The following is a 14,511-nucleotide window of genomic DNA, read 5'->3' on the forward strand; positions in this document are numbered from 1 at the left end:
ACCCAGTTTTTAATTCTTGATTTCACAATCCAAGAAGACTTCAGTTTATAGAAATGAAAAGAACTGCCAGTTCTCTGCAAGCAACTTGGCCAACTAAGCCTGTAGGGTTCCCCCTTAAATGATGCTTCCTTCAACATGTTTACAAATATTTCTTTAATAGTATGTTTGTTACTTCCTCTTCTGGAGTTGGGATTCCCTGTTAAGTCATCTAGGCTTCAGTTCTACTGTTCTTCCCATCACATAAAGGTTATCTTTGCATGTAATTGTGGTGGGGGGGGGGTCTTCAATTATAGTTCTTATATTGGAAAGTAGTATTTGCTGTCATAACTCTTGCTTTTAAAATGCCCTCAGAAGAGTGTGCATTTTCAAGTTTCCCCTAGATCACAGCTTCTCATAGTTTAAAGTGCATACAAATAACCTGGAGACCTTGTGAAAGTCAAGATTTGGATTCAGTAAATCAGGAACTGGGCCTGAGATTCTGAATTCTAACAAGTTCTCAGGCCATGCTGATGCCAATGCTGTGGCTCCCTGGACCGCACTTTGAGTAATATAGTCCTAGTAAAGCTTGAGTAAGACATGGAGAGAGAAGACCATGAAGCAGCTGCAGGCAGTAAAGAAGAAACTGACAGAGATATTTGTTGGGCCCTATCAAAGGATTCTACAATCTGTCCATAACTATAATCCCCCACACCTGCTTTTAAAACACATTCACATTTCCTCTGAAGTGAGCTGAATTGATTGAAGGCAAAGCCAGCAGTGCAGAATTAATCCCTTCCTCCAGTATGTGATTTGCAATCACAAATTGTCTCTGAAATTAGTGAAAAAACTTAATGGTCAAATTAACTTATGTGTGTGTGTGTGTGTGTGTGTGTGTGTGTATGCACACACACACACACACACACACACACACACACACACATTTTTTTAAGAGTGAAATGTTTTATGATTAAGCATCATTGCTTCAAAGGGAGTGGCTGTAGAGATAAATTTCCCCAGGTAAAAGCAACTCCTGGTAAATACTTTATTTACTAGGGAAAGGGCCAAAAGGAAAGAGAGTTTCCTTTGTTATATAATGGAGCTCTGACTTAAAGCCAGATGATTACAAAACAAAGGGCTTTTGTGGAGGCATCCTCCCAAATATTTACATTAACTTAAGAAAAATATAGCATCTGTATCTCCTTATAATTTTTAGTAGTATTCAGGGGGTAATGTTATTTTATTCTTTATCATTTCATTATAGTTAAAATGGAATTTTTAAATTATTTGTAAAAATAAAATATGTGATATTCTAATATGCTGTTTAAACACTCTAGCAGTATATTATAAAATGGTAAATATTGCGCATATATGTTATATTACTTTATATCATATTATATTTCATTATCCTACTAGGTTTTTCTATGAGTTAGTCATAAGTTGGATAAGACTTATAGAGTTTTCATATTTCTAAAGGGTGCTCATAATTTTGTTTTGCTTGAATAGAAGGAAATGTAGTCATTGTCCACATCTCTAAATATTCTACCTCTCTCAATTAGATGTAATGTAGTAATCTTGTTCACCACTTGACCCCAATTTTTCTGAAAATTGCTATATCCAAGCATTACATTAAATATTTTCAGTCTTGGATTAGATAAGACTGGAATTACTACTTTTATTATTGATATAAATCTATCTAGATGAAAAAATGAGCCAAATATTTATTTACCTCTTATTTCATGCTTTCAAATGCATTATGCCTAGGTTATATTACCATTTCGCTCTAAGTTTGGACTAAGATTTTCCCTATTTAAGGAATACTAGACCAGTTATTTTCTTAGGGCTATTATAATCTGGTTATTAAAATAGTCAAGGTAGGTAGATAGCTCAATTTCACAGCAGTTAATTTGATTTCTTATGTCATCATAATGAGATCCTAAATTGAACCTGGAATTTTGCATGGATCTAAGCACAAATTAAAAAGAACTCAATGTGATTTGTGTTTGCTTATAATTTATCATTTTCTCAATATTTAAATTTACTTTGAAGATGAAAAAACAGATTGTTCTATGATTTTGTTTTTAATATAATTTGTTAAAGACAATGTCTCAAAGAAAAAATTTTACAGGTAAAAGAAAATGTAAGGCTGTAGGTTTTGAACACCTACTTTTAGAGATATTTTGCTGCATTTTCAAAGAAAACCACAAGTTTCATGAGAACAATAATAATAAAAATAATCCAGAACAATTAATCCAGAATAATAATAATGGCAATGGCAATGATAACAAGAGATAGCCTAATGTTTTGAAACTGTCAACTATCTGGAAAATCATATTCTGCTTTAAGGCAAGAGAATGCATCCTGTGACTGGTCTAGGCTCCTCTCTGAGGCCTTCTGTCAAGCATCACATGTGAGAATCTTCATATAGAAGTTTGCATTTGAGACTAAGAGATATTTTTTTGTTACCAACTGCTTAATGGGAAGATTTTTAATATATAAAGCTTTATGAGAATTAAATAAAAGATAGCAAAAGGTTATAGCTCAGAAACTAGATTAAAACATGGAAAATTGAAAACCAAAAACCAGTCCCTAATGACTAATACATTTAACATAGATTTGTGCTCTTCACACCTTCCTGTATTCACATCCTTGCTATGACCTCATCATTGATGAAAGTCGCTTGACTTTAGGGGAGGTGATGTGACTTGCCTTGGTCCACAGAATGGGGCAGAAGAAACAATGTGTTATTTCCAGCTCTAGGCTTCTAGGAACCTGTTCATATTTTTCCTTCTCCCTTTTTGTAGCTGTGTTAAAAATAAGCCCATTGACACAATCAAAGGAGGGACACGGAGACTGGGAGCACAATGAAGGGAGGCTGTCATCAACGTTCTTGCAAGAGCAGGTATCTGAAGGACAGGCATACTCTGGGCAGTTAGGGCTGAAAATTTATCTCCTAGTGTGCAAGTCCCTCCCCTGGTTCCTCATTGGCTGAATACTACAGAGGTTACAGCCTTACCAGGAAGTTGCCTATGCCAATCTAAGGCAAGAAGTAGTCTGATTGGAATAAATGTACATTCTCTAAGGTGACACAGAGATTTTCAGTCCCTCCTCCCTCTGTTCTTTGGCGCATGCTCATTGCAATGAATATAAGCCCTGAAAATGGAGAAGGTAAGAAGAACCAGAAAGTGAAGTGTCCAAGGGTTTGGAACTCCATTTGAGGTCGGGGCAGTTTGTACATATTTCCAATAGGTTGCAAACCTATTGCTAATTAGACCAGACAGCTTTTATTTGGTATTTCTGAAAATGAATCATCTCCCTTACTTCTCATAGCTGCTACTTCTTGATCATGAGAAGAATCTTATCCAATAGCTTGCTGGTCCAAGGAGGACAGAGACGTGGAACAGAGACAGCACAGACTTGGAATGAAAAGCAGAGTTGCCCCAGAGCCACCTCACTACTTCAACTGAGCCCCAGACCACCCAACCCGTAGAATTACATAAATAAATGGTTGTTCTTGAGCTACTCAGTTTTATAGTTTATTTATGTCCAATTATTGTAGCAATAGTTGATTGAAACACCCTAAAATTCAGTTTTAAAATATGCATTGGATATATGATGACAAAAAAAGTGTTGGTTGAGGGGCACATGGGTGGCTGTCAGTTGTGGCTGTCAGTTAAGTGTCCGGCCACAGTTTGTCAGTTATGATCTCACAGTTCTTGAGTTCAAGCCCTGTATCCTCTGTCTCCCTCTCTCTCTGCCTCTCCGTCCCCCCAAAATAAATCAAATTAAAAAATAAACAAAATCTTAAGAATTCTTAATTTTTAAAAAAGTTTTAAAAAGTATTCGTTCTCATCATCTTTCACTTTTAATCAGCTATTGTGATATCACTCAGACATAGCCATAAAGCTTCACCTGTACTGATTTAGTGTGTACAATACAACTATACCTTAACCAATTTTAGTTAGGACACACAAAAAAATTGTATTTTTCTACACAGGATTTGCTACCCAAAAGTTTTCCCAAGAATTAATCTTCTTTCAATCATATTACATAACCAGCCAGATTGATTTGGTCTTGAATAACAAAATATTTGATACAAAAATTATAAAGTAAACAGACATGATAGCTAAAGGCCAGATATATAATTCCACCATCAGTATTTTTAGTTAGAAGGATAAAAGCCTTAATGCAACGCTATCAATAAAATATAAATATTGGCAGAAGTTCTACTATATTTAAATTTTGAGTTTTAGGGTTTGTTATAATTCAGAAATACCAGATAGAACTTAAGAGTAATGTTACTGGCAAAATCTTGGCAGGATTTGGTTGAAGGGAAAAAAGAAAACTGAATGATGATACTTTTGAAATTTTAACTTAGGTTCTTTTCTGGATGCCCCTGGAGCCCTCCCCTGTCCCCACCCACACCATGCCTAGGGAAGGATCTTACAGCAGAAAAGCAGAGATAAAGTTTTTCATAATTCCAAAAGCCTTGGTGAATGCCCTGGGGGAATTCAGGGCATGTAAAAAAAAAAAAAAGTTGGGTGTTGATGTAAGAAACAAAGACAGAAGGAAATGGCAGATAAAATTAAATTTCCTTATAACCTGCAGCCTACTGACAAATACTTGGGGCAGGTGGAGTATAATATTTCTCCAGGAACTCCCTACTGTCTTAATGTTAATGCTTTGCTAGAGGGTGAAACAACCTTAGCTTGACAATAGGTAGGCCTCCAGGATCCTGCGAGTCTTCTTTAGCATATGAAAATCCTTTTGGAAGCTTCCTCTTGACTTTACCTCCCCCAACTCCCAAGTATATAACCAGTTTCTCCTCAAGGTCCCAGAGTAGGTCTTCCTGCCCCTGGGTCCTGTCCCTTTCCTTTAATAAAATCACCTTTTTTGCATCAAAGACATCTCAAGAATTCTTTCGTGGCCATCAGCTCTGAACCCCTGTCACTCCAAAATCCCATCAGGTGATATGTGAGTATGCCTTCCTGTGCAAGGGAGAGGAAAAATAAGCAAAATGATTTTTGACACATGTGTGTCTTTAGCCCAGGCCCAGATAAATGAAGAGGATCTAATAGCTGAGTTATTTGTGCTCAGAGCCTGTGAGACAGCAACCCACTAGAGTTTCTCTGCACCAAGGCAGGGCATTTCTTCTCTACACCACACTCACCAGGGGAGGCTCCATGCTGCTACATCAGCCTGCCCACCCAAATTCATTAGATATAAGTAGAGCCCAAGAAAGAACCAAAAGTAGCAAAAAGTGTCTTTAGTCCTAATAGGTGTATTGAATGACCATGAAGGACAGGGTAGCAGTACCCTGAGTGGACCAATGATTGGGGACAGATAGGATGATGTACCTATCAGCAGATCTAAGATGAACAGCTAAGGAAGAGACTCCTCCATAGATTCACTCTGAGATGTGTTGGCAATTCATATACCCCTGGAATTTAGGCGCAATCCTAACAAAATGACAGAAACCAGAAATGGACTGAGCTGAAGTTTCTGCCATCTGAAGGAATGGGGGTTTGTGAAAGAAATTAAATTCAGTTATGTTATAGGGGTTTTTTTTCTTTACCACAATACCCACGATTCGTTATCTCACCACTTCGAAGAATGAGAGGTGGACACAAAATGAGCAGTAGGCAAAAGTTTATTAGAGTATAAGATTAGAAAGGAAGAATAGTAGGAAAGCTCTCTTTACCTTCGAAAGTGAAAGCCTCCCGACAATAGGCAAGGGTCCTTGTTTTATAAGGTTCTGGTCGCCCCTCCCCTGTCCTTCCCCTTTGTTTCTTCTCAGGTTTTATCCTTATTGGCTGCATAACTCTAGGTGCTGGGTTGTCCATTCCTGATTGGCTCATTTCCATTGTATGAGGGGTGGTCTATGGCCATACCAGTTCTTTGTGGGTCATAGGTTTTACTTACTTTTAGTCAGGTCTTTTGTCAAATTCCTGAAGGAAACCTGAGGGGGAGTCACCTGAAGGGTTTTGCTGTGGGCAGACATTCCCAGCATTGTTCCAAAATATGTCTTTCTCCACCCAGGGACCTCAGGTCCTAATCATTTCCCTCTCTGCCTATTTTATCCTATTTTTTTTTTTACTATCATAGTTACAAAAAACAGAGAAAGTTACATCCCACAAGGGAATTCAGTAGTATCCATATTTTCCATTTTAAAACAATCTGAAGCAAATAAAGCAAAATGATATTATTTGATCAAACTTGATAGTGGGTGTTCATTACACTATTTGCTGTATCTTGGGTGGATAAACTATTTTACAATAAAAATACTTTAAAGTAAAATACATTTATTTTAATTCTGAATCTGTAGGCTGATATGTGTCTTTAACCCTAGCATCTGGAATGATTTAGGCATTATCCTCAGCACTTTAAATGCATCTACCTCATTAAATGTTCATAGCACTGCTATTGGGTAGATATCAATATGTTTTCCATTTTACAAATAAGCAGAATGAAGTTAAAGAAATAGTATGAAAAGAATATTTTCTCATCCATTGTGATCAGAAAGGTCTTTAAATATAAAAATAGTTGTTTATTTTTTAAGAAAATAAATTTAAGGGGCGCCTGGGTGGTGCAGTCGGTTAAGCATCCAACTTCAGCCAGGTCACGATCTCGCGGTCCGGGAGTTCGAGCCCCACGTCAGGCTCTGGGCTGATGGCTCGGAGCCTGGAGCCTGTTTCCGATTCTGTGTCTCCCTCTCTCTCTGCCCCTCCCCCGTTCATGCTCTGTCTCTCTCTGTCCCAAAAATAAATAAACGTTAAAAAAAAAATTAAAAAAAAAGAAAATAAATTTTAAAAAATTATTTAAAATACTCAAAATGGAAAGGCCCAAGACAACCCGCCAATGTCAAGAGGTGTCCGAAATATCTCTGAGAGAAGATAGGCAAGAAATAGACAAAGTGAGTGTGTGTCTTCTCCAAATTAGTCCTTCCCTTCCCCCTTTTTCCTCTCTTGTGCATGAAAGTTGTCCCTTAGTGGGAAGAAATGGGTAGAAAGCAGAGTAAACTGATTCCCCTAGAGTGTATGTTGAGGAATTTCAAAAGGGATATTCAGGAGGTTGTGGTATGAAATTAACTCCTGAAAAGCTCCAGACATTTTGTGAAATTGATTGGCCATCATTCAGGGTGGGCTGAATGATTCACTTGATAAGGGCCAACACTAGTTGGCCCTAGTGTTCAGGGTCATTGTGGGGGGTCCAGGCCACCCCAACCAATTTCCTTACATTGACTGTTGGCAAGACCTGGTCCTATCCAGGCTTCCTTGGCTAAAAGTCTGTTTTGAAGAGAACTGTAAAGTTATGACGGCTCGTGTCATGGCTTCTTCCAAATGCTAGCCCAAAACTGAAAAACCCATACCATTGGGAGAGCCTGCGGAAGCCTCACTGCCATATGCCCCACTGTACCCCTCACTGCCACCTGCGCCTCCAGCCACCTCAGCTGCTGAAAACCCATCAGAGCCTGCCCCTAGTCCGAAGGCCTTGCCACCTCTAGCACCACTGGCCTCTCCCGATGTGACTGGCTCTCCCGGACCACCAGTCCTAACCTCATCTACCACTCCCAGAAGGCAATTAGAAGATCAGTCCAATGGAGACAGTCCCTCCTTGCAGCAACACCAGGGAGCCCTACAGATGCCACTGAGGGAAAGTAGGGGACCCATCTATTATGATTAGGAAGGCCATATCCAAGGAGGCCAGAGTGTTTTTGTGGACCCTTTACCACTTTGCCCTTTACCTTTATGGACCTTTACCACTTTACTACTTTGGACCTCCTAAATTGGAAGCACCATACTCCCTCCTATATGGAGAAGCTGCAGGCCATGATTGAACCAATGCAGTCCATATTTCAAACCCATAAACGTACCTGGACGGACTGCCACCAACTCTTCCTGACCCCCTTTGACATGGAGGAGCATTGCTGAATTACCCAAGTGGCCCTAAAATGGTTAGAGGAGAGTGCCCTGGCTGGTATGCTAGACACCCAGGCTTATGCTAGGGCTCACTTCCCTGGGGAGGACCCCAAGTGGGACCCAAATGACTCAAGTGTAGATGGAGGGCTTGCAAAGGCTGAATGGTATCAAGGAACCCTTCTAAATGGCATGAAGGAAGTGGGGAAAAGGCCATAAATATGAGTAAAACATCAGAAGTGCTCCAGGGACCCAAGGAGAGCCAGAGTCAGTTCTGAGAGACTATGTGAGGCATTTCATCTCTACACCCCTTTTGATCCAGAGGCACCATTAACCAGCTGATGGTCAATGTGGCTTTCATAGGTCAGCCCCAAGGGACATCTGGTACAAGCTGCAAAAGCTAGAAGGTTTCGCCAGCATGAATGCTGTTCAGTTGCTGGAAGTAGCAACTAAAGTGTTTGTCAACCGTGACCAGGGGGCGCGGACGGAAGAACACCCAAAGACAAGGGCCAGTTGATTTGGACAAGACTGCCTCAGGGGTTCAAAAATTCCCCAACTATTTTTGGCACTGCATTAGCCTCAGACCTAAGAGCCTTCCCAGCAGATCAACATGGCTGTGTCTTGCTTCAATACGTAGATAACTTACTGCTGGCTGGAAGGGCTCGGAGGGTTACATAGAAGGAACTCCTTACTCTCCTATGGGAAATTGGCTATAAGGTCTCAAGGAAAAAGGCCCAAATCTGTCAAAAGAAAATCAAGTACTTTGGCTTTTACCTCTCCCAGGGCAGTGCCAACTCGGCCCACCCAGAGAGAAAACAAGCTGTTTGTTCCATCCCCATCCCATTGACTTGTCAGGTTTGGACATTTCTCAGGTCCACAGGTATCTGTAGAATTTGGATACCTAACTTCCCATTCTTGGCAAAACCCCTTTATGAGGCCACAAAAGGGGGAGAGTGGGAACCTCTGTTATGGGAGCAAGTACAGTAAAGGGCCTTTGAAGAGATCAGATGGGCCCTTGCCAACACTCCTGGTCTGGGACTCCCAGACATGCCCAAGCCCTTCTTCTTGTACATTCATGAATGTATTGGAATTGCCGTGGGAGTCCTAACCCAGATGTTGGGGTCATGGCATTACCCGGTGGCATATCTCTCCAAGCAGCTTGACTCTGTTGCCCAAGGCTGGTCACCCTACCTATGGGCACTTGCAGCCATGGCCCTCTTAGTGTCTGAGGATGACAAGTTAACTATAGGACAAGAATTAATTGTCTGAGTGCCACATTCAGTATTGACATTAATGGAACACAAGGGACAATACTGGCTAACCAACACCAGGATGGTCAGATATCAGGGAATGCTATGTGAGAACCCATAGTGTGGACTCTAAATCCTGCAACTCTACTGCCTGTTGGGCCAGGTCAACCAGATCATGCCTGCATTGAAGTCATGGATGAGGTGTTCTCCAACCGACCAGAATTGAGGGACCAGCTCCTCAAGAAGCCCGATACTGAGTATTTCACCGATGGTAGTTTTGTGAAAGAGGGAGCAAGCCTTGCAGGGTATTTCATGGTGACCCTGAATTCTATCATTGAGGTCAAACCCCTGCCAAATGGGACTTTGGCACAGAAGGCAGAGCTGGTTGCGCTAACCCAAGCCTTCCAACTGGTATCAGGGATACATATTAACATACACACAGACTCTAAGTATGCCTTCATCACCCTCCACGTACATGGGACTTTATATAAAGAGAAGGTTCTAATAAACTCAGGAGGAAAAGACATAAAAGTATGGTAAGGAATTCCTTGAACTCTTAGACATTGTGTGAGCCCCTAAAAGAGTGGCAGTCATGCATTTCCAGGGACATCAAAGCGGTCTTCTCCACGGCTGAATGGGGAAACCATAAGGCAGAACAAGAGGCAAAGCTTGTGGCCTCCAAAGGAACAGCAAATCAGTGGCTTTAAACACTGCACTGTCCCCTAGTCCATTGGGCAGAATGGGACCCTAATTACTCACATGAGAATACCTGGTTTAAGACTGAAAATGGAAGCTACCTCCCAGGTGGATGGTAGAAATTTGAAGACAGCCAAGTAGCAATTCCTGAGGCTCTAGCTCCAGCTTTTGTCAAGAAGTTCGATCAGGAAACCCATATTGGCCAGACAGCTCTCAAGACTATGTTGAACCAATATTTCTACATCCCTCGACTCTCCAGCATAGCCCAAGAAATATGTCAGTGATGTGAAACGTGTGCCTGGAATAACCCACATCAGGGACCCAAGGCTGCCCCAGGGGTGCAGAGTGTTGGTGGAGCCCCATTTGAAAATATGATGGTAGACTTCACTGAGGTTCCCTGGGTCCAAGATTATAAATATCTGTTGGTCTTGTGTTCACTTTCTCAGGCTGGGTGGAAGCCTTCCCTACTCACACAGAGAAGTGGCCTGACTTCTAAAAGAAATCATTCCTCAATTTGGGATCCCTATCACTATGGGATCAGATAATGGGCCAGAATTTGTAGCTGAGGTGGTGCGGCTGGTGGCAAAGGGGTTAAAGATCACGTGGAAGTTACACACGGCATAGGGACCCCAGAGTTCCTGGAAGGTGGAATGAATGAACCGAACCCTGAAGCAGCAATTAAGCAAACTATGTCAGGAAACCCACCTACGCTGCTGGTTGGCAACAATGTGTTGCCAATCACCTTGTTAAGGATCAGGCGTAACCCCATGGAGCAGATGGGGTTCTCCCCTTATAACATCCTTTATGGGCACCCTGCCCCCATTATCAAAGGCATAAGGGGGGATCTAAATGAGATAGGCAATCTACCCCTAAGGCAACAGATGCTGGCTCTTGGCTCTACCCTAACCACCTTACATCACTGGATTAGGGAGTGGTTACCTTTGAGTCTGACCACAGACGCTCACCCCTTTAAACCAGGAGATGCTGTATGGTTGAAGGAATGGAATGTCCAGCCCCTAAAACTCTTCTGGAGGGGCCCGTTCACTGTCATTTTGTCCACCCCTAGTGCAGTAAAGGTAGCCGAGGTGGGTCCCTGAATTTACCACAACAGAGTGAAGCCAGCATCTCGAAACTGGGAGTGCGTTCCTGATCCAATAACGCATTGTAAGCTGACCATATGGAAGAAGCAATTCGCAACTCCAGAGGCTCTGGGAGACTGCAGCCCTGCTTTTGTCACTCCGGAAGCTGACTAATCTACACAGAAGCTTGAGGAATCGACGGCCCAGTGGAACAAATAAACTGTCCTTATTTTCTATATCTGTTTCCTTACTGTGATGACTGTTGCCCCTTGTTTCTCACTGTTATTGTAATTCTTGCTCTACTTTTCACCACAGGATTGGCAGAGGCTGCCCTGACTGGCTGGAAGTGTGGTGACAGGTTTCTGTTAGCATTTACCTTCCCTTTGTGGATAGGATGCTTCATTGGTATTGGTTTCTTCTAATCTGGATCCCTTCTGTAGACCTAGATTCCTCATCCTGTGACCCATGCATTCGCATAACCAGATCAGGCCAAGGAGTCACTATACCATACCCACTTCTCAGGCCAAGGAAAAGTCATAGAGGAGATTACAGATAGAATGAGAAATGTTGCTCATGTTCCAGTCCAGAGCTGGAAAGTTTGGGACCCCAGGGAGTTATTTGGAGGACGGTTTTCAACTCTCAGGGGATTCAAAACCCTCAAAGGTATTATCCTCTTGATTTTGGGAGCTCCTGGTTATATGGTCTGTCTCCAGCCTCATTGAGGTAATGGTTGAAAGGAAAACTGCCATGCATGTGATGATGTTATGGAAATATAAACCTCTAAACCAAGATGATGCTCTTTGACCCAAAATAGGGGGTCCAAGCATCAAAGAGGGGAAAGTGGCAGAGCCCCTCCCTAAGGAATGTGGTGAATACCTTAAGACAAGGGAAGGCAGCCTGGCTATGTGTGTGTGCACGCAACATCACAACTCTAACATAGACCAACCATTCAGACTATATGTTACCATATATGGGAGACAAAGGAGCAAAAATTGTACAAAAGGCAGCCCCTAGCTGTGCTCAGGGCTCAGCCTTTTGGGTCTTAGCCCACTGAGCCCATGATGGTACGAAAAAAGCTGCCTCCTAGAAAGAAAAGCCTCAGTGTCCTGGCTGTGTGTGAGTCACTGCTACATGATAACCACTGTTATGATGCAAATAGTAATCCCTTTTCTGAACTCACTGACAAAGTCATATTTGGGCAGTCTTGGGCTTCTGAGTGTTGATAAATGTTGGAAAGATGCTTCTTCTTAAAACCATGGATTGTATTGTAAGTAGTCAAACCTTAGACTCCTAATCCTAGAGTGGAAATTGATGAAGCCAGTTTAGCATAACAGGACCTCAAGGTGACTGGAAAGGGAAGCTGGAGAGGTAGGGTGGGGGGGCGGGCAGGAAGGTGGTAGGAGGAGGAGGCTAGAGAAGATAAGAGAACACAAAGGGCAATTAACTTCACAATTATTTTTTAATGTGTATTTATTTTTGAGAGAGAGAGAGAGACAGAGAGAGCACGTGTGTCTCTGTGTGCCTGCACTCAGGAATGGGGGATGCACAGAGAGAGGAGAGAAAGAATCCCAAGCAGGCTCCATGCTGCCAGCTGGAAGCACAGAGCCCAATGTGGAGCTGGATTTCAGGGACCTTGAGATCCTGACCTGAACCAAAACCAAGAGTCTGACGCTTAACTGACTGAGCCACCCAGGTGCCCCAATTAACTTCACAGTTTTACCATGAGTAGGTCCTCACCAGGCTGCTTAAAAATCCTATGTCCCAGAAACTGTTAATGATAAGGGACCATAAGGCAAGCTGAGAGCCAAGCACAAGCTAGCACACCACCACCCCACACCCACCCCAAGGTGGGATACATGTGATATTCCTCAGGCACTCCTGGTTGTCCAGGAACAAAGGAAAGGACAAAAAACAATTGGTTAAACTGATAAGAGTCTTCATCGGTTTACAAATAACCTAGTACAATTACAAAAAAAAAAAAAGGCAATCTTTTTAATAACCTAAAGTCCAGGAATGCCCTACTGTCTTAGTGTTAATGCTTTGCTAGAAGGGAAAACAACCTTAGCTTGACAATAGCTAGGCCTCCAGTTATCTATGAGTCTTCTTTAGCATATGGAAATCCCTTTAAGAAACCTCCCCTTGACTTTTTCTCCCCCAAATCCACAGTATATATGGATCGCTCTTCACAACCCCAGTGCATCTCTTTCTGCCCATGGGTCCTGTCCCTGTGCTTTAATAAAGATCACCTTTTTGCACCAAAGACATCTTCAAGAATTCTCTCTTGGCCATCAGCATCAAACCCCCACCACAAAACCCCATCAGTTAACAGGTGCTCTCGTTATTTATCAACTTTAAAATGTTTCATTACCCCACAAAACTCCTTAAGAACAAATCATTTTCATGTATTTAGACTTGAATTTCCTCATCTCTAAAACAGATGGATTTGGATGAATGGTGTCCCTTTTAGCTCTATATTTTCAGTAACATATAATGCATAAGCTGACCTTAAGCCTGTTTCTTTTGGGGCGCCTGGGTGGCTCAGTGGGTTAAGCGGCTGACTTCGGCTCAGGTCATGATCTCGCGGTCCGTGAGTTCGAGCCCCGCGTCGGGCTCTGTGCTGACAGCTCAGAGCCTGGAGCCTGTTTCAGATTCTGTGTCTCCCTCTCTCTCTCTGACCCTCCCCCGTTCATGCTCTGTCTCTCTCTCTCTGTCTCAAAAGTAAATAAGTGTGAAAAAAAAATTTAAATAAAAAAATATATATAGGCCAAATGAGTTGCCATACACTTATTTTTTAGTAAATGATTTGGAGACAGTTATTGACTTACCTCCAAACCTAAAGTTATCTGCAGGGGTATCAAAAAAAATATTTTGTTTTCTGTATCATCTATTCATTTCAAATATTATACCTATGCTAACAATGTTCTCCTATCTTTATTTCTCATGAAGTTGGAGCCAATTCCCCAATTTAGCTATTACAAGCCATATAATCTGTTTCTTTTTGGTTCTAGCTTCTTGTTGAGGCAGGTTAATGAAGAGTTTGTGGTTTTTCCTCTCATTAGGAATTCATTCTGGCATTGACAACGCTTCAGTGATCATTATGATTCCGTGTGCTGCTGTTGATTTGACTTCGCCTTGGATTTCCCTCCGGTGAGTGCTAGTTAAGCATTCACTCACAGGCCTCCCCGGAGAGTCCATTCCTTGCTGGAATGCAGGACACACTCTCTCCCAGTTCCTGTTGGCTTTTTTCACAGTCAAGATTACTCATCACAGCTGAGGACTGAATAACAATAGATGGGAAAGGGTTTCCACATTTTTCCATAGAACATAACCACAACTGCTTTGCAACCAACACTTATGAAGGAAGAGTTAGATGAACAGCAGTTTTTCAGCAATCATTAGAGGTAGACTGGGCACCACACAACACATTGACGCTGACACCACTCTTTCCTAGCATATCATGTTTGTTAAGACGGCAGAAATATAACGTTTAAAATCCCAATTTTTTAGGAGATCATCAGTATTCTAATAATTACTAGCCAGCAAAATCAAAGTCATGCCAACATTTGTGATATTTGTCCTGACATGTAATTAAAA

Source organism: Felis catus, chromosome A2, assembly GCF_018350175.1.
Source record: "Felis catus isolate Fca126 chromosome A2, F.catus_Fca126_mat1.0, whole genome shotgun sequence".
NCBI lineage: Eukaryota > Metazoa > Chordata > Mammalia > Carnivora > Felidae > Felis > Felis catus.